Genomic DNA, 19974 nt, shown 5'->3' with positions numbered 1-19974 from the left:
GGTGCATAACCTTATCAGGCTGAACCTGGCACATGTTGCTGACACGTTGACTCTACTCAACGCGTCTGCCCATAAACCATCCTCTATCTCACCTTTCAGCTCTTCCTCCCACTTGCGCCTCAGCTCCTTGGGCTGCATCTCCTCTGACCCCATAAGCTCCTAATAGATGTCGGAACCGCTCCTCTCCCCTATCCACCCTCTGGAAATTACCCTGTCCTGAATCCCCCTCAGCGGTAGGATCGGGAAGGTTGCCACCTGTTTAGGAAGGAAGTCCCGCACCTGCAAGTATCTGAATTTGTTTCCCCTCGCCAGCCCAGGCTTCTCCTCCAGCCCCCTCATACTCGGAAAGCTCCCCTCTATGAACACATCCCCCATCCTCTCAATCCCCGCTCTCCGCCATACCCGGAACCGCCCATCCATACTCCCTGGGGCAAACCGGTGGTTATCACAAATTGGGGCCCAGACCGATGCTCCCACTGCTCCCACATGCCGCCTCCACTGGACCCAGACTTTCAGGGCCGCCACCACCACGGCTGGTGGAGTACCGCGCCGGCGGGAGCGGCAGAGGTGCAGTTACCAATGCCCCCAGACTGGTGCCCTTACAAGAAGCTGCCTCCATATGCGCCAACGCCGACCCCTCCCCCACCACCCACTTCCTGATCATGGCTATGTTAGCCACCCAGTTATAATTACTAAAATTTGGCACCGCCAGCCCGCCCTCTCCCCGGCTCCACTCGAGCATTACCTTCCTTACCCGCGGGGTCTTGCCCGCCCAGACGAAGCCCATGATCACCCTGTTGACCCGTTTAAAAAAGGACCGCGGAATAAAAATGGGGGGACTTTGAAATACGCATAGGAACCTCGGGAGGACCGTCACTTTCGCCGTTTGTACCCTCCTGGCCAGCTACAACGGGAGCGCATCCCATCTCCAGAAATCGTCCTTCATTTGGTCCACTAGCCGGGCCAGATTCAATTTATGCAGCTGGTCCCATTCCCGTGCCACTTGGATGCTCAGGTACCTAAAACTACCCCCTACTGACCTAAACGGCAGTTCCCCCAGTTGCCCCTCCTGTCCCCTCGCCTGAACCACAAGCATCTTACTCTTATATCCATGTTTCGCTCATACCCCGAAAACCGGCCGAATTCCCCTAAAATCTTCATGATTTCCTCCATCCCCTATATTGGGTCCGAAATGTACAGAAGCAGATCATCCGCATAGAGCAAAACCCTGTGCTCCACCCCCCCTGGACCAGCCCCTTGAAGCTCTGAGCGATTGTCAACAGCTCTATAGCCAGCGCAAACAATGGGGAGAGGGGGCATCCCTGTCCCATCCCCTGGTGCAGTCTAAAGTAGTCCAAAGTTGTCCTGTTCATCTGCACAATTGCCACCGGAGCCTGATACAGTAACCTGACCCAGTCAATCAAGCCCCGCCCAAATCCGAACCGTCCCAGTACCGCCCACAGATAGTCCCATTCTACCCGATCAAAAGCCTTTTCTCCATCTATTGCGATCACTACCTCTACCTTCCGGGGGCATCGTGATCACATTTAACAGCCTTCTTACATTGGCTACTAACTGCCTACTCTTAACAAACCCCGTCTGGTCCTCCCCAATAAGGTCCGGAACACAGTCCTGAATTCTGGAGGACAAGATTTTGGCCAGCAACTTGGCATCCACATTCAGCAGGGAGATCGGCCTGTAGGACCCACACAGCTCCGGTTCTTGTCCCGCTTAAGAATCAGCAAAATCATTGCCTGTGACATTGTCGAGGGCAGTACCCCTCTTTCCCTGGCCTCATTGAACATCCTCAACAACACTGGCCCCAGTATCCCTGAGAACCTTTTATAGAACTCCACTGGGTACCCGTCCGGATCTGGGGCCTTACCCGCCTGCATGGCCTTCAAGCCCTCCACTATCTCTTCCAGCCCAATTGGGGCCCCCAGCCCTTCAACCCACTCTCCGTCCACCGTTGGGAAATTCAGCCCCTCCAAGAAGCGCCTCATCCCCGCCGGCCCTGGAGGGGGTTCCAACCTGTCCAGCCTGCTGTAAAAATCTCTATAAACGCCTTATTCACCCCTACCGAATCACCAACCAGGTTACCCTCACCGTCCTTTACTTTCCCATCTCCCTAGCTGCCTCTCACTTCCTGAGCTGCTGTGCAAGCATTCTGCTGGCCTTCTCCCCATGTTCATAAATCGCCCCCCTCGCCTTTCTCAGCTGCTCCACCACCCTCCCTGTGGTCAGCAAGCTAAACTCTGCCTGCAGCCTCCGCCGTTCCCACAGAAGGCCTGCTTCTGGGATCTCCGCATACCTCCTATCGATCCGTAATATCTCTTTTACTAGTCTGTCTGTCTCTGCTCTGTCAACCTTCTCCCTATGAACCCGGATCGAGATCAGCTCCCCCTTACCACTGTCATCGGTGCTTCCCAAACCACCGCTGCCGAAGTTTCCCCCGTGTCATTGACCTGCAGGTAGTTCTGAATGCATTTTCTCAGCCGTTTGCACACCCCTTCATCCGCCAAAAGTCCCACATCTAACCTCCAGTGCGGGCGCTGATTACAGTCTTTACTAACCTGCAGGTCAACCCAGTGCGGTGCATGGTCTGAGATTGTGATCGCCGAATACCCCGTGTCCACTACCCCAGCCAGTCCAGGTCCGGTATCTTCCCCAGCATCCTCTTTAATAACTCCACATCATCCCAATTTGGCGCATATACATTAACTAATACCACCTGCACCCCCTCCAGTTTCCCACTGACCATAATATACCGACCTCCCACGTCGGAGACTGTTCTACCCGCCTCAAATACCACCCGCTTATTGAACAGGATCGCGGCCCCTCTAGTCTTTGAATCTAGTCCCGCGTGAAACACCTGGCTGACCCAGCCTTTCCTCAGTCTAACCTGGTCCGTTACCTTATGGTGCATCTCCTGCAACATCACCACGTCCGCCTTCAATCCCCTAAGATGCGCGAATACACGTGCGCTTTTGACCGTCCCATTTAACCCTCGAACATTCCAGGTGATCCGCCTAGTTGGGGGTCTCATTGCTCCCCCCGCCGATCAGTCATCCCCTTTTTTAGGGCCGGATGCTTTCTTTACCAGCATTTCCACCTGTGCTGCCACTTTTAAGGATCTGTGGACCTGCACGCCCAGATCTCTGTGTCTCTGTGCTCCTCATGGTTCTGCCATTTATTTTGTAGCTCCCACCTGAATTGGATCAACCAAAATGCATCACCTCGCATTTGTCCGGGTTAAATTCCATCTGCCATTACTCAGCCCAATTTTGTAGCCTATCCAAATCCTGTTGTATTCTCTTACGATCTTCATCACTATCCGGAACTCCTGCAATCTTCATATCATCCGCAGACTTGCTAATTAGACCCGCTACATTTTCTTCCAAGTCATTTATAAATATATTACAAAGAGCAGAGGTCTCGGTACTGATCTCTGCGGAGCACCATTAGTTACAGACCTCAATTCGGTAAAACATCCTTCCACTGCTACCCTCTGTCTTCTATGGCTAAGCCAGTTCTGGATCCATCCAGCTAGTTCACCCCTGACCCCATGTGATCTAATCTTTTGCACCAGCCTGCCATGAGGGACCTTATCAAATGCTTTACTAAAGTCCATGTAGACAACATCCACAGCCCTTCACTCGTCAATCATTTTTGTCAATTCAAAAAATTCAATTAAATTAGTGAAACATGACCTCCCTCGTACAAAACTATGCTGTCTGTCGCTAATAAGACCATTAATTTCCAAATGTGCATAGATCCTATCTTTGAGAATCTTTTCCAACAATTTCACTATCACTGACATCAAGCTCAGTGGCCTATAATTACCCGGATTATCCTTGCAACACTTTTTAAATAACGGTACAACATTGGCTATCCTCCAATCTTCTGGGATCTCACCTGTGGCCAATAAGGTCACAAAGATTTCTGTCTGAGGCCCAGCATTTCATCTCTTGACTCCCTCCAGTAATCTGGGATAGATGCCACCTGGCCCTGGGGATTTGTCTACCGTAATGCTTTTTAACACACCTAGCACTTCCTTGTATGGGTCATCAACAGCGCTATCCAGCAGCATTTGCTTTGCAATAACCCGTTCACTGGCACTCAGTTTGGGCCCCGCCAAGGTCACTCTGTTCCTCCTCACCTTATTACAGCCTTCGTTCAAGCATGGCTAAAAGAGCTGAATTTTTGAGGTGAGGTGAGAGTAACTGCTCTTGACATCAAGGCAGCATTTGACTGAGTGTGGTATCAAGGAGCCCGAGCAAAATCAGCGGGAAGCCCTCTGCTGGTTGGAGTCATATCAGACACAAAGGGAAATCGTTGTGCGGGTTGGTGGTCAATCATCTCGGTTCCAATACATCACTGCAGGAGTTCCTCAGCGTAGTGTTGTGGGCACAACCATCTTCAGCTGCTTTTTCAATTACCTACTTTCCACCATAAGGTCAGAAGTGGGGACTTTTTCAGATCCATTCGTGACTTCTCATATACTGGAACAGTCCATGCTCAAATGTAGCCAAACCTGGATAATATCTACGCCTTGGCTGACAAGTAGCAAGTAAAGTGCTAGGTAATGACTATATCCAACAAGAGAGAATCTTATCACCCCTTGACTTTCAATGGCATTACCAATGCTGAATCCCCCACTATCAATATCCTGGGAGGGGGGGGGGGTTACCACTGAACTGGGCTACCATATAAATACTGTGGCTACAAGTGTAGATACGAGGCTAGGAATCCTGCAGCAAGTAACTCACCAGCTGACTCCCCAAAGCCTGACCGCCACCAACCAGGCCAAGTCAGGAGTGTGTTTGAATACTCCAGTTGCCTGGATGATTGCAGCTCCAACAACACTCAAGAAGCTTGACATTATCCAGCTCAAAGCAACCCCCTTGATAGGCAGCTTTTCCACAAACATTCCCTGCCTCTACCCCTATAGTGTGCACCATCGACAAGATGCACTACTGGAACTCACCAAGGCTCCATGGTAGCACCTTGCAACCCACAGCTGTTACCATCTAGAAGGACAGGGGCAGCAGACATAGAACATCCACACCTGGAAGTTTTGTTCCAAATCACTCAGCATCCAGACTTGGAAATATATCTGTTACTTCACTGTCGCTGGGTCAAAATCCTGGAACACCTTCCCTAACAGCATTGAGGGTGTATTAGCACCTCAGTCATTGCAGGTTCAAGAAGACAACTTATGCCACCTTTGAGGGCAATTATGGGCATTAAACCCTGGCCTAGCCAACAATGCCCACATCCCACAAATGAATTTTAAAAATGAATCTCCTCTATATCCATTTCATAGATACATAGAAGATAGGAGCAGGAGGAGGCCTTTGGCCCTTTGAGCCTGCACCGCCATTCATCACGATCTTGACTGATCATCCAACTCAATAGCCTAATCCTGCTTTCTCACCATAGCCTTTGATCCCATTCTCTCCAAGTGGTATATATAGCAGCTTCTTGAATATATTCAAAGTTTTAGCATCAACTAATTCCTGTGGTCATGAATTCCACAGGCTCATCACTCTTTGTGTGAAGAAATGTCTCCTTATCTCTGTCCGAAATGGTTTACTCTGAATCCTCAGACTGTGACCCCTGGTTCTGGACACACCCATCATTGGTTGCATCTATCCTGTCTAGTCCCGTTAAAATTATAAGTATGAGATCCCCCCTCATTCTTCTGAACTCCAGCGAGAACAATCCCAACTTTGTCAGTCTCTCCTCATGTGACAGTCCTGCCATCCGTGGAATCACTCTGGTAAACCTAATTCAAATTAAGAAGTCTGGGCTTGTTCTTAGTAGTAGTGCGAATGTGTACATTAGAACATAGATATTTCTAAATTATTTAACGTGATGCTGTTGAACTGGGTTTCTCCAATAAAAACCCCGCCAGGAACTGTGGAAAAGTAAAAAGTGACATACTGAAAAAAAAATGCTGGACAAACTCAGTAACTGTTGCAGCACCTGTAGCGAGAGAAATGTTCTGACTTCTTCAGAAGTAAAAATCTTGTGCGAGAAAACTGAAACTGCAGCACCTCCAATTTTGATCCCAAAATCTATACAGGATACTTCATTGTAGGTTGTAACACACAGTGCAGATCTTAAATGGCTTGAATTTTCCAGTACTGTACTTCCTTTAACTCATTTGCTCAGAATTGATATTCTCTTTTACTTTCTTCCCTTTCACCCTCACCCCAACAAACAAAGGAGAGCAAGAGTGTGAATGAAGTGTCTAGACAAATTGAAGTTCATCTACTATCCTTCAGCTGATTCATTTAATGTTGGTAAATGTAATGTGTGAAGACTGTTAATTAATGAGATTGGGCTTTGCCCATCATTACTGATATGCAAACTCTGGAATCACCCTTGCCACTCGTCTGAACAGCCTGACACATCAGTGCTCTCTTGAAAGTCAGGTGCGTAAGATGTTCTCATATGACTATCGGTAAATTATATGGGGTTAAATTTATTTGTGTTGAGTTCTATAATGTCTGCCACTTGATTAGTGTTATTCGTTATCTTAAGTTTCTTTCATCTGTTGGATTATTTAATTCAGAGTATTCTCTAAGGCCTTTAGATTCAGATATCATGGTTTGCCAGTGACGATCTTTTCATATTTCAAGAGATGTTACAGGCTTAAGAGTATGAGTATTCGAAGTATGAAAGTGAGCAGTTCCCTGGTATCTGTAGACCTATCATAGAATCAATCTTAAAACCCTTGCCAGTGGAGAAGGATGCCATTCGGCCCATCGAGTCTGCACCAACCCTCTGAAAGAGCAGTCCACTTCGGCCCACTCTCCCGCCCCCATCCCTGTAACCCTGCGCATTGATCATGGCCAATCCATCTAGCCTGCACATCTTTGGACAGTGGGAGGAAACCAGAGCACCCAGAGGAAACCCACACAGACACTGGGAGAACCTACAAACCACACAGTCACCCAAGATGGAAATCGAAATTGGGTCACTCGCACTGTGAGGCAGCAGTGCTAACTACTGTGCTGCCTATGTTGGCTGATTGTCCACCAACATCTCAATTTTAAAATTCCCATTCTCAAAACCAAATCCCATCCTGGCCTCACCTCTCCCAATAATCTGTAACATAGAACATTACGGCGCAGTACAGGCCCTTCGGCCCTCGATGTTGCGCCGACCTGTGAAACCACTCTAAAGCCCATCTACACTATTCCCTTATCGTCCATATGTCTATCCAATGACCATTTGAATGCCCTTAGTGTTGGCGAGTCCACTACTGTTGCAGGCAGGGCATTCCACGTCCTTACTACTCTGAGTAAAGAACCTACCTCTGACATCTGTCTTATATCTATCTCCCCTCAATTTAAAGCTATGTCCCCTCGTGCTAGACATCACCATCCGAGGAAAAAGGCTCTCCCTGTCCACCCTATCCAATCCTCAGATCATCCTGTATGCCTCAATTAAGTCCTCTCTTAACCTTCTCTCTAACGAAAACAGCCTCAAGTCCCTCAGCCTTTCCTCATAAGATCTTCCCTCCATACCAGGCAACATTCTGGTAAATCTCCTCTGCACCCTTTCCAATGCTTCCACATCCTTCCTATAATGTGGCGACCAGAATTGCACGCAATACTCCAAATGCGGCCGCACCAGAGTTTTGTACAGCTGCAACATGACCTCATGGCTCCGAAACTCAATCCCTCTACCTATAAAAGCTAACACACCGTACGCCTTCTTACCAACCCTCTCAACCTGGGTGGCAACTTTCAGGGATCTATGTATATGGACTCCGAGATCTCTCTGCTCATCCACACTGCCAAGAATCTTACCATTAGCCCAGTACTCTGTCTTCCTGTTATTCTTTCCAAAATGAATCACCTCACACTTTTCTGCGTTAAACTCCATTTGCCACCTCTCAGCCCTGCGCTGCAGCTTGTATCTATGTCCCTCTGTAACTTGTAACATCCTTCTGCACTGTCCACAACTCCACCGACTTTGGTGTCATCTGCAAATTTACTCACCCATCCTTCTAGGCCCTCCTCCAGGTCATTTATAAAAATGACAAACATTTTTAAAAAAAAATAACCTTCTGTAGACCTTCAATCCTGAGAACTCAACATACCACCAACTCTGGCCCTATACTTTGGAATTCCCATCCTAATGATGCTCCTTTCTACCTCTTTGACAAAGCTTTCAGTCACCCAAATTTTACTGCCTTTGGCTTAGCGTAGTTTATTTTTCTCAAATTTAGAGTATCCAATTCTTTTTCCCAATTAAGTGGCAATTTAGCGTGGCCAATTCACCTATCTTGCACATTTTTTTGGGTTGTGGGGGTGAGACCCATGCAGACATTGGGAGAATGTGCAAACTTCACACGGATAGTGACCCGGGGCCAGGATTGACCCTGGTCCCCGGCGCCGCGAGATAGCAGTCCCAACCACTGCGCCCCCCGTGCTGCCTGGCTCAGCGTAAATTTTTGTCTGATTACAATCGTCGGCACGTTTTATCAAGTTAAAGGTTAATTAGAAATGCTATTTGATTGTACTTGGGGGAAAATTGACTTTGAGGAGGGAAATTAGGGCAAAGTGAAAGTGATCACATTTCATGTTTACACATTTCTCCAGTGTATGTGTGTGCCTTGTGATTAAGTAACATACATGTATTGTACTGACCATTTTGAATTATGCCAGAGATCTATTTCAAATGATTCCTGCAAACTTTACTGTATAGAACATAGAGTCCCAAGAATGCTGAAGAAGGCCATTCAGCCTGTAGAGTCTGCAATGACCTCTGCAAGAGCATCCTGCCTAGGCCCTCTGCACCACCCTATCCCTGCAACCTAACCTACGCATTTTTGGACACTGAGGGGCAATTTAGCATGACCAATCCATCTCACCTGCACATCTTTGGACTGTAGGAGGAAATCTGAGCATCCAGAGGAAACCCATGCAGACAGGGAGAATGTGTAAACTCCACAGTCACCCAAGGTCGGAATCAAACCTAGGTCCCTGGCGCTGTGAGACAGCAGTCATGCCGCATATTCTATAACTTCCATTTCTCAATTGCTAATTTTACTCCTTCATGCAGTTATTTTTTGGTGCGAGGGGGGGGGCGGGGCTGAAGAAATATTCTTGTCTGAATAACTTAAATATTTGTAGAGCTAACACAGAATAACATTTCTTTGCCCAAAAGAATAGTAGAAGAAAATAATTTAAAGCAATTGCCAAAAATGGTTGTCTTTTATAGTACTGTGTCCTTCCTGTTATCTCCAATTATTAATTATTTTGGGGAAGCAGGTCATTTTTACCAGTTCTGGTCAGATTAGGTGTAGTGTGTAACAGCAGAACTGTGATCTCTGTAAAATTATCACAAAGTTTCAGTTAAAAGTTAGTTCATTAAAATTTTTATCATTTTCTTTAGTAATCCCATTTTTTACTTGCATTGTATTAGTAATTGGATAACTTTTTTGGGCACAAAATTACTTGCAAGTCGAAGGGGCAAACCACCTATTTTTTGTTTGTTTATCCTTTCGTGCTTCCCCACTTGCAAAAATTGAACTTTTTGATCAAACTAGTGGCTATGAAAAATGTGATGATCTCAACTGTTGTACGTTTCCGCTGAAGGTGGTACTGAGAATCTGAAAGGCTGAAGTATTAGGGTAACTTATCATAGTCTTGTGAATTTTGAACATTTTTGCATTTTCTCTAGTTTGAAGTATGCTATTCATAAACATCTGTCTATGGGTGAAAGTCAAAGACGTAAAAGTAGTTCAGCATCCATGCAGTGAAAAGATGATGCCATTTATTTTTACAATTGGAAGACTGGAGTGCTTGTGAATAATTTTGTGCACATGAATATGTTGTATTCATTAAGGGTGAAGAAACTACATTTTCTGTATCCTGTTACTACTTTTAAAAATAGTTGGTTATGATAAAGCCAGGACTATTGAAAGACTTTGAAGTTGGAATCTTTAAAAAGGTTAATTCTTCAGATTAGGCATCACTGGAAAGGCTGGAAATAGTTGACCTGAAGAGGTTGTAGTCTTAAACTACTTTGCAACAGTTTAATAGGTTGAATAGCTTGCAGTTAAATGCATTTAGGGGAGAAGTTCGATTTTTAGGACACTCCAGTATAACTTCATGGTCATTTTACTAGTATTGGCTGTTTATTTTTTTCCATAATTTTAGAAAATCTCATTAAATTTCTCAAGCTGCTGTAGTGAGGTTTAAGTTTGTATTCTCTGAATTAATAGTCCACTTACTTAACCAATGTATAATGCAGCTTTATCAACCAAAGAATTGCTGTATACCAGGAAACATGCAAGGATTGCGAATAAAATCTATACGGAATTTACATGAAATTACATTACTCCATATTGACCAAGTATGTTTTTGTTTTAATAAGATGCATGCATGAACAGTTAGTTAGGCTGACCTCATAATTTCAGTATCCTTTACAATATTGTGATGAATGTAGGAATTTCAGATATATTGTATTAGATGTATTTGGTGCAGTAAGAAGGGTTAGAAGCCTGGGTTAGTAAGTATGCCTGCTGCATTAGTGTTTTTAAAAATCCTGGTTGACAAGGCAGCTAGACCTTTTGGAGCCAGAGGTGCAATTAAAACATCGTTAAAGCTTGGGTTGATGTTTGTTTGTTTGGATTAAAAGGGTTCCTTATGGAGTATTTAATTAATGACATTTGTTGCAGCTTGGTAGGATGACGTAACTAATGGGAAGAGCTAGGGTACCAGGCATTTTAGCAGAAATTGTTCAGTTGGTTCCTGAAGTCAAAAACCATTAAGACAGTTTCTGAAGGCGTCACCTGGAGATCCTGCATTGTTCTGACAGGTCTATCTCTTAAAACAGTCTCAAAGAACATTTCTTAAGCAAGTATGCTAACTGTATTTAAAAGTGGATGTTTGACCTGAGATCACGTCACTGTATTGGTTAGCATTATTTCGGAGGTAATTGTAAGCTATTTTCTTGTGTGATGTTAGATACTTTCGTAAAAAAGTTTGTTTTAATATACCATATCCCTATTTTTCATGAAATCACTCCTGGAGCGAGCTATTCTTTCCTTGCAGTCTTAAAAATTTAAAGTAAAACATTGAGGTTTCAGTCCAATATTCTAGCCACTGTTGGGGTCTGGTCCAGTATCTTATTAGTATCCTCTATAGAATTGCAGCATCCTCCATATAATTTCAGTATCCTCTATATAATTTCAGTATCCTCTCTAGCCTTCACTTTCTCAGTTCCCTTAGATGCATTAAGGAACTTGCCATTGCAACAGAACTGCATTAGAAATGACATTTAAAATACCTGTACTACTGCTGTAAATGTTGAATGTGGTGCACATCACTTTGCTGCCCGTTGTTGCATTTGATCATTTGCAACTTAGTTGTGCCACCTCTCATACTGGTAGATAAATGTTCGTAAATCACTGTGATAATTGAAGATAATATTCATTGCATTCAACATTTACCAGAATATGTTGCTTACTGAATGAATCCTAAATAAATTGAAATAGAACAAAATACAAACAAATACTGAAGTGTCATGTGACAAGCAGCTCTAAGATCAGTATGCACATGATTGAAGCTGTATGAGCTGCCCAATGTAAATTAATAGTTCACTTATATAATTCGAAGAAACTAGGTAAATGTAGGCTGATTTGACTCCAGCAAATGTGTGCATTATGGGACACAAATTCTAATTTTGGCAGGGGGAAGGGAAATTGCTCAAAAGGTCTACATTTCAATTTTGTGGAGCAGGTATTAAAAGAGCAGTTGCAAAAATGATGGAGAATGAGATGCAAAAGGAATAGTCATTGTCGTTGATAGCAAAATTAAATTATAATTCAAGTTGCATTGCTCAGGAAACCTCCTTGGAAATCTTAATGAGGGCTATTTTGTGTTGAGCATGTAAAAGTGTTTGAGCAGCTATATGACTTTTAAGTAATTGGCTGGATGGAACCAATTGTAAAGGGACCACTATACAAGTAAATGGTAAATACAGTTCAAGTTAAATCTATAGTAAGAAATCTTTTTAGGCTTAAGTCCATTTGCAGTGCACTGGAATTCACTTTCCTGCCATAATTGAAGATTTCAGAAAAGTAAAGTAACAATTTTAATGGAGGGAATGTATAATGATGCTTTTGTGGGGGGGGGGAAAAAAAAGTTGGAGTAGATGAAGGAACAGAATTCTTTTGGGCAGCACGGTAGCACAAGGGGATAGCACTGTGGCTTCACAGCGCCAGGGTCCCAGGTTCGATTCCCCGCTGGGTCACTGTCTGTGCGGAGTCTGCACGTTCTCCCCGTGTCTGCGTGGGTTTCCTCCGGGTGCTCCGGTTTCCTCCCACAGTTCAAAGACGTGCAGGTTAGGTGCATTGGCCATGATAAATTGCCCTTAGTGACCAAAAAGGTTAGGAGTGGTTATTGGGTTATGGGGATAGGGTGGAAGCGAGGGCTTAAGTGGTTCGGTGCAGACTCGATGGGCCGAATGGCCTCCTTCTGCATTGTATGTTCTATGTTCATCAGAATCTAAGCAAGAATCTGTGCACTGAAAGATGTGAAGGGTTAGAAAACTGTATAGATCAAATTGAGGTTTACAAGATGATAAAAGGTATTAATAAAGTAAACGTGGAGCAGATGCTTCCTCTTGTGAGGCATTCTAGAATGAGAGGTCATAGTCTTAGGATAGGTGGTAGCAAATTTCAAACTGAGTTGAGGAGAAACTACTTCTCCCAAAGGGTTGTGAATCTGTGGAATTTGCTACCCCAGAGTGCAGTGGATGTGTTAGGCAGATTTTTAATTGGTAATGGGTTGAAGACTGGAGAATGGGTAGGAAGGTGGAAGTTTTAAAAAAAAACATTTTATTGAGGCATTTATAATTTTAACATTCTAAGCAACAGAGCAGTCCAACACACACAAAAACCCCACAATAGCATACCCAACTCCTCCCCCCCACCCCCCCCTCCCCCCCTAACTCCTAGCTACCCATATATTCGATTCCCTACCCTTATTCTTCACTTCCATGCCTTCCTATCCCCACCCTGTTGGCCGTCAGTTTTCCTTCAAGAAGTCGATGAACGGCTGCCATCTCCGAGCGAACCCCTGTATTGAATCCCTTAAGGTGAACTTAATCATCTCGAGCCTAAGAAACCCTGCCGTGTCACTGACCCACACCCCTGACATTTTGAGGCTCCATGTCCCTCCAGCCCAGCAAAATCAGTCTCTGGACCACCAGGGAGGCAAAGGCCTAAAAGTCGACCTTTCTCTCTTTCCCCCCCCCCCCCCCCTCCAGGCTCCCGGATCGTCTGACATGCCAAATGTTGCCACCTCTGGACTCGGAGTCACCCTCCCTTCCAGGACCCCTGACATGACATCTGAGAATTCCTGCCAGAATCCCCTCCGCTTCGGACACGCCCAAAACATATGTACATGATTCGCCGGACTTCCCTCACACTGCCCACATCTGTCCTCCACCTCCTCAAAAAACCTACTCATCCGGGCCACAGTCATATGAGCCCTGTGGGCCACCTTAAACTGGATCAGGCTGAGCTGAGCACACAACGAGGATGCGTTGACTCTCCTCAGGGCCTTCTCACATAACCCGACTTCCAACTCCCCTCTCAACTCTTCCTCCCACTTCCTCTTCACCTCCCCGATTGGGACCCCTTCCCACTCCATCAATTCCTTATATATTTCCGAGACCCTCCCCTCCCCAACCCCTGTTTTAGACATCACCTTATCCTGTAGCCCCCTTAGAGGGAGGTGAGGGAAGCTTGGAACCTGCATCCGGACGAAGTCCCGTACCGAAATCCGTTCCCACCAGCAACTCGAACTCCTCTAGCTCCTCCAGGGTCGGGAAACCCTTCTCAATGAAGAGATCCCCAAATCTCCCAATCCCTGCCCGCTGCCACCTCCTAAAACCCCCGTACAGCCCCCTCGGAGCAGGACAGGAGTTAAGGTCAGGATGAGATCAGCCATAGAATCATAGATCATAGAATTTACAGTGGAGAAGGAGGCCATCGAGTCTGCACAGGCCCATGGAAAATCACCTTTTCTAAGCCCACACCTCCACCCTATCCCAGTAACCCCATCTAACCTTCTTGAACACTAAGGGCAATTTAGTATGGCCAATTCACCTAACCTGCACATCTTTGGGTTGTGGGAGGAAATCGGAGCACCGGGAGGAAACCCATGCAGACATGGAGAGAACATGCAGACGCCGCACAGACAATGACCCAAGCCGGGAATCGAACCTGGGATCCTGGAGCTGTGAAACAACTGCTAACCACTGTGCTACCATACTGCCATGATCGAATGGCGGAGCAGACTCGATGAACCAAGTGGCCTAATTCTGCTCCTATATCTGACTTCCACTTGTGACCATGGAGTGATTGGTCACGTAAAGGGCTGTTCCTGTTCAAAGTAACAGAAAATGGCTCTTTTTACCTAGATCCGGGTGGACTTTTGATGAAAAGGCGTAGGTGAATGTTAGAGGAATAGTTTAACTCTGGAATGGTATGTCTTCTGATCACCGGATCCGGCAGAAATCAGTGAGAGGTTTGGCTGGAAAGTTGAAACAGTCTTGTGCTTCACAGACAGTCTCTTCCAGCTTGCAGGTGGGGGAGGGGCAAGCTGTAAGGCCCCAGGTACAGGAACTAATGACTTTTATCAAGGAGGAATTCCATAAACAGAAAAGCAACGCGGTTTCAAGACCCCTCTCCCCAACATACTCCTGGCAAACGTCCAAGCGATCGAAAACAAGCTGGATGAACTTAACGCCAGACTTACCTCTCAGAGGGAAGTAAGAGACTGCTGTGTGCTCTGTTTCACAGAGATATGGCTCACCCCTGCCTCACCGGACTGTGCCATACAACCTGAAGGCTTCTCAATTCACCGGGCGGACCACACGTCATCATCAGGCAAAGCGAAGGGTGGAGGGGATTGCCTCCTCATCAACTCCTCCTGGTGCTTGGATGTGGCGACTCCGCAGACCTACTGCTCCCAGACCTGGAATATCTGACCGTGAAGTGCCGCCCATATTATCTTCCACGTGAGTTCACTTCAGCCATTATCACAGCGGTCTACATCCCACCCCAGGCAGTAGTGAGGAAGGCGCTGGACGAACTATGCACAATAATAAACAACTACGAAACAGAACACCTGGAGGCCTTGTTCATCGTGGCCGGAGACTTCAACAAGGCCAACCTCGAGTGTACTGCCAAAATTCCACCAGCACATCTCCTGTCCCACCAGGGGCGACAACACTCTTGACCACTGCTACTCAAAAATCAAGGGCGCCAACCGTTCCATCTCCCGACCGCACTTTGGGAAATCAGACCATAAGACGGTGCTCCTTCTCCCGGCATACAAGCAGAAACTCAAGCGGGAGAATCCAGCGAAGAAGGTTGTGCAGTGCTGGTCCGAGGAGACAGAAGAGCTCTTACGTGACTGCTTAGAGACAGTGGACTGGTCCATATTTAAGAACTCAGCGACCAACTTAAATGAGTATGCCACCACCGTCACAGACTTCATCAGCAAATGTGTGGACGACTGCGTGCCAAAGAAAGCAGTACGTGCGTTCCCCAACTGGAAACCATGGCTCAATCGCGAGATTGACTCCCAACTGAAGGACAGATCTGAGGCGTTCAAGGCAGACAACCCTGACCTATACAAGAAATCCAGGTGCGACCTCCGCAAAGCCATCCGGAATGCCAAGAGAGAATATCAAACCAAGCTAGAGTCACAGACAGACTCTCGGCGGTTGTGGCAAGGACTAAACAACATAACGGGCTACAAAGTGAAGCCGAACAGTATCTCTGGCATCAGCGCACCCCTCCCCGATGAACTCAATGCATTCTATGCTCGGTTCGAGCAGGTAACCAACAATCCGCTGGCGAGTGCCCAGAAGCCCATAATTCACCCATACCCACCATCACAGCTTCCAAAGTCAGATTGGTCTTCCTGAAAGTGAACCCTCGGAAGGCGACGGGCCCAGACGGGATCCCTGGTCGTGCACTCAGAGCCTGCGCGGACCAGCTGGCAGAGGTATTCACGGACATCTTTAACCTGTCCCTACTCCACTCCGAGGTCCCCACCTGCTTCAAGAAGACCACCATCATACCAGTACCAAAGAAGAACCAGGCAACGTGCCTCAATGACTACCAACCAGTGGCCCTGACTTCAGTCGTAATGAAGTGCTTCGAGAGGTTGATCATGATGCGCATCACCTCCATACTCCCAGAACGCCTTGATCCACTGCAATTCGCATACCGCTGCAACCGGTCCACATCAGACACCATTTCCCTGGCCCTACACTCATTCCTAGAGCATCTCGAAAACAAGGATTCCTACATTAGACTCCTATTTATTGACGACAGCTCCGCCTTCAACAGCATAATCCCAGCCAAGCTCATATCAAAGCTCCAAAACCTAGGACTTGGCTCCCCACTCTGCAACTGGATCCTCGATTTTCTGACCAACAGACCACAATCAGTAAGAATGAACAACAACACCTCCTCCACAATAGTCCTCAACACCGGCGCCCCGCAAGGCTGCGTACTTAGCCCCCTACTCTACTCCCTGTACACACACGACTGCGTAGCAAAACTTGGTTCCAACTCCATCTACAAGTTTGCTGCCGATACGACCATAGTGGGCCGGATCTCGAATAACGATGAGTCCGAATACAGGAGGGAGATAGAGAACCTAGTGGAGTGGTGTAGCGACAACAATCTCTCCCTTAATGCCAGCAAAACTAAAGAGCTGGTAATTGACTTCCGGAAGCAAAGTACTGTACACACCCTTGTCAGCATCAACGGGGCCGAGGTGGAGATGGTTAGCAGTTTCAAATTCCATGGGGTGCACATCTTCAAAAATCTGTCCTGGTCCACCCACGTCGACGCTGCCACCAAGAAAGCACAACAGCGCCTATACTTTCTCAGGAAACTAAGGAAATTCGGCATGTCCACATTGACTCTTACCAACTTTTACAGATGCGCCATAGAAAGCATCCTATCAGGCTGCATCACAGCCTGGTATGGCAACTGCTCGGCCTAGGACCGCAAGAAACTTCAGAGAGTCTTGAACACCGCCCAGTCCATCTCACAAACCTGCCTCCCATCCATTGACTCCATCTACACCTCCCGCTGCCTGGGGAAATCAGGCAGTATAATCAAAGATCCCTCCCACCCGGCTTACTCACTCTTCCAACTTCTTCCATCGGGCAGGAGGTACAGAAGTCTGAGAACACGCACAAACAGACTCAAAAACAGCTTCTTCCCCACTGTCACCAGACTCCTAAATGACCCTCTTATGGAATGATTTCATTAACACTACACCCTGTATGCTTCATCCGATGCCAGTGCTAATGTAGTTACATTGTATATGTTGTGTTGCCCTATTATGTATTTTCTTTTATTCCCTTTTTTTCTCATGTACTTAATGATCTGTTGAGCTGCTCGCAGAAAAATACTTTTCACTGTACCTCGGTACACGTGACAATAAACAAATCCAATCCAATCCAAATGCATGAGGATCATGCAAAGGCCATTGTAGAAGCTGTGGCACCCCTGAAGAGTACTTTGGAGTGGATGGAGAGGTGTTTGGAGGTGCAGGGGCCACAGATTTGGGAGATTGAAGGAGTGATCTCGGCCCACAGCGATCGTGTGGTGGCTCCGGAGGCGGAGCTGGGGCTCCTCTGAGACCTTTGTAAGATGCTGAGGGCAATGGTTGAGGAGCAGGAGAATACCTCGAGAAGACAGAACCTGTGACTAGTGGGCCCGCCTGAAGGAGTGGAAGGTGTGAGTGCCATGAGGTACGTCTCGAGGATGCTGGTGGCAGAAGGGGTGCTAGATAGGGCACCTGAAGTGGACCGAGCGCATCGGTCTCTGAGGCAAAAGCCTAGCGCTGGGGAGCTGCCTCTGGCGGTGAGCGTGAGACTCCATAAATTTGTGGAGAAAGAGAAAATTCTACTGTGGCCAGGGAGAAGCGTAGCTGCGACTGGGAGGGCAGTAACGTCTGGATTTATCAGGACATCGGAGCCGAGTTGGCAAAACGGCGGGCAGATTTCAACAAGGCCAAGGCGGTGCTGTACCGGCGGCAGATCAGGTTTGGGGTGCTCTACCCGGCAAAATTATGACGTCCAGAGGCCGGGAGTATTATTTCGAGACCCCAGAAGCAGCCGAAGACGTCATTAAGGAACATAAACTGGGGGAGAACTGAGTGGACAATGCTTGGGAACCAGGGTGCTGGCACTATGTAATGGTCAGGAGCATGTTTGAAGTGGGTGTAGGGATTTTTGCCTTTTTTGGGGGGGTGGGGGGGGGGGGGGGTTCTGTTCAATGCTGAGATTGTAATGAGTTGTAGGGGTGAAATGTTTATGTGGGGATGGATGTTCCCATCCTGTTTTACGGGACTATTTGTGTTTAACATCTGTTTGTTTGCTTTTGGAGAAGGCTACCTGGAATTCAGGAGAAGTCCTTGTTTGGGTGGGGGAGGGTAAGGCCAGCAGGAGGCCTTCTTCTTTGAGCTGGGGTGGGGGGGGGGGGGGGGGCGGGGTGTGAGGTCATTATGATGTGCCTTTGGGCAGGGGCAGCCACGCTAGCAGGTTATGCTGGTGAACGGAAGTGAGGTGGTGGGGGAGAAGGCCAAGAGGGGGGACTGGGGGAAAGGGGAAGTGGGGTTGAGAAGAAGGGGAAGGGAAAAGTGGGATGGGGGGGGGGTTCTGCGATACGGCAGGGGGTGACAGATAACATGGTCAAGGGCGAAGAAAGGGACCATCAAGGATGGGCTAGGTTCAGAATGGAATTGAAGGGGCAGGATGATGGACAGTCGAGGGGATTGGAGGCACAAGCCTTTGGTAAGATTGGTAACTTGGAATGTCTGGGGACTGAATGGGCCGGTTAAAAGGTCGCGGGTGTTCGCGCACCTCTCGGAGCTTGAAAGTGGGGGTTGTCTTTTTGCAGGAGACACACCTTCGTGTGAAGGACCAGGTTAGGTTAAGGAAGGGGTGGGTCGGGCAGTTTTTTCACTCTGGGTTTAATTTGAAATCGAGAGGCGTGGTGATTTTAATGAGCAAACAAATGGGATTCCTGAGTGCGAAGGAGGTGAGGGATCCAGGTGGGAGATATGTGATTGTGAGTGGGATATTGGAAGGGGCACCGGTAGTGTTGGTAAATGTGTATGCCCCAAATTGGGATGCCCCAAATTGGGATGCCCCAAATTGGGATGATGTGGTTTTTATGAGGGGGTTGCTGGCAGCAGTCCTGGATTTGGCCACATACCAGTTGATCATGGAAGGAGATTATAACTGTGCCCTGGTGCCGAGGGTGGATAGATCGAGCCACAGGTCAATGGGTAGGGTACGAAAGGCAAGGGAGCTGGGGGGGGGGGTTTATTGAGCAGATGGGTATGGTGGATCCATGGCGATTTCAGAACCCGGGGGAAGGGAGTATTCCTTTTCACACATCTATAAGGTGCATTTGAGGATTGATTACTTTGTAGTGAGTCGGGAGATTTTGGTTGGGGTGGAGGGGGCAGAGTATGCGGAGATAGTTATCTTGGACCATGCACCCCATTGGCTGTATATTCGGTTCAGTACGGGACGAGAGCAAAGGCCGGGGTGGAGGTTTGACTCGGGGTTGTTGGCGGATGGAGATTTTTGTGATAAGGTGCGGTTGCTGATTAGGGATTATGTGGAGTTCAATCAGAACGGGGAGGTGTCGGCGGGCATTTTTTGGGAAGCACTGAAGGCAGTGGTCCGGGGAGAAATGATCTCATTTACGGTTCGTGCAAATAAGGAAAGGAGGGCGGAACATGACCGTCTAGTGAGCGAGATAGTGGAGGTGGACAGGGAATATTCGAGTGTGCTCACCGTGGAGGGATTGGGGAGGAGGAAAAAGTTGCAGGGGCAGTTTGACAGGCTGACAACAGGGAGGGCGGTAGGGCAACTGCGTAGGGCAAGAGGGGTGCA

General features: G+C 47.3%; 1 protein-coding gene across 5 annotated transcripts in view; it reads left to right on the top strand.

The window, feature by feature from the left end:
* The window catches only part of LOC140426958 (CCR4-NOT transcription complex subunit 6), a 164570-nt gene that overhangs the window by 13523 nt on the left and 131073 nt on the right, over positions 1 to 19974 (top strand). The window contains exon 1 of one of the 5 annotated variants that reach the window (XM_072512271.1): positions 6243 to 6440. The exons of the other annotated variants lie outside the window; for them this stretch is intronic. The gene's annotated coding sequence lies outside the window, so the exon portion shown is untranslated. Of the gene's footprint in view, positions 1 to 6242; positions 6441 to 19974 lie in introns of those variants that run through there. 5 annotated transcript variants of the gene reach the window in all.

The sequence above is a fragment of the Scyliorhinus torazame genome, chromosome 7 (genome assembly GCF_047496885.1).
Source record: "Scyliorhinus torazame isolate Kashiwa2021f chromosome 7, sScyTor2.1, whole genome shotgun sequence".
NCBI lineage: Eukaryota > Metazoa > Chordata > Chondrichthyes > Carcharhiniformes > Scyliorhinidae > Scyliorhinus > Scyliorhinus torazame.
Note: the sequence above shows the minus strand (reverse complement) of the source record. Positions and strands in the feature narration are given on the sequence as shown.